This window comes from Theobroma umbraticum, unplaced genomic scaffold (assembly GCF_002168275.2).
Source record: "Theobroma umbraticum cultivar Fairchild unplaced genomic scaffold, ASM216827v3 scaffold_5816.0, whole genome shotgun sequence".
NCBI classification, from domain to species: Eukaryota; Viridiplantae; Streptophyta; class Magnoliopsida; order Malvales; family Malvaceae; genus Theobroma; species Theobroma umbraticum.
This window is the reverse complement of record NW_018402757.1, coordinates 1,610-2,218: the sequence shown is the minus strand read 5'-3', so window position 1 is coordinate 2,218 and position 609 is coordinate 1,610. Positions and strand designations below refer to the sequence as shown.

The following is a 609-nucleotide window of genomic DNA, read 5'->3' as shown; positions in this document are numbered from 1 at the left end:
CCACTGCTCCTGCCTCCATCTCCTGTGGGAAAAAGAAGCAAGGATGGGACTTTAAAGGTTAGAAAAAAATGGAGAGCAATTAAAAGTATAAGAAATTGCAGCTTTGCTTTGGCTTTTAGCCCAACTAAATGAAACTCGCCAATAAATTACCTTCATTTCAAGGGAACAAGAGAGCAATTATAGAATTCAAGAAAATCTGGTTGTCGTCATTTATTTCTTTTGCCAGAGAAAACTGCATTCTAATCTGGGCAAGGTTCTGCTCCAATCGTCCCAGCTTTTCTTGGTATTCCTGCAACTCCTCGTGGTTCATTTCTTTCTTAAGATCTTCTATCTTTGATTCCAAACTTTTCTGCTTCTTCATCGTTTTCTTAACCTCAAACCCCCTTTTAGAACATGTATGCTTCTTGTGCTTGGAATCTCTCAGTTCACTTTCCTCCCTGGAAGCCATGGGCTTCTTTCCTTTTCTCTTCATCCTGCAGTCGTCAAGTCAATGTTTTGTTTTATTCACATATAGACGAAGAAGAAAACAGTTGTTCATGAATAAAGGACTTCACAAAAGAAAGAATTATACCTCAAGGTTTCGTTGGTGGAGGATTCGCCGGTCTCAAA

General features: G+C 39.2%; 1 long non-coding RNA gene across 1 annotated transcript; it reads right to left on the bottom strand.

Annotated features, from left to right (window-relative positions):
* LOC110428972 (uncharacterized) lies at positions 1-609 on the bottom strand. Its single transcript, XR_002446539.1, has 3 exons — positions 572-609; positions 151-473; positions 1-22 (listed from the first exon to the last, which is right to left on the bottom strand). It is a non-coding gene; the product is annotated as an uncharacterized LOC110428972 (long non-coding RNA).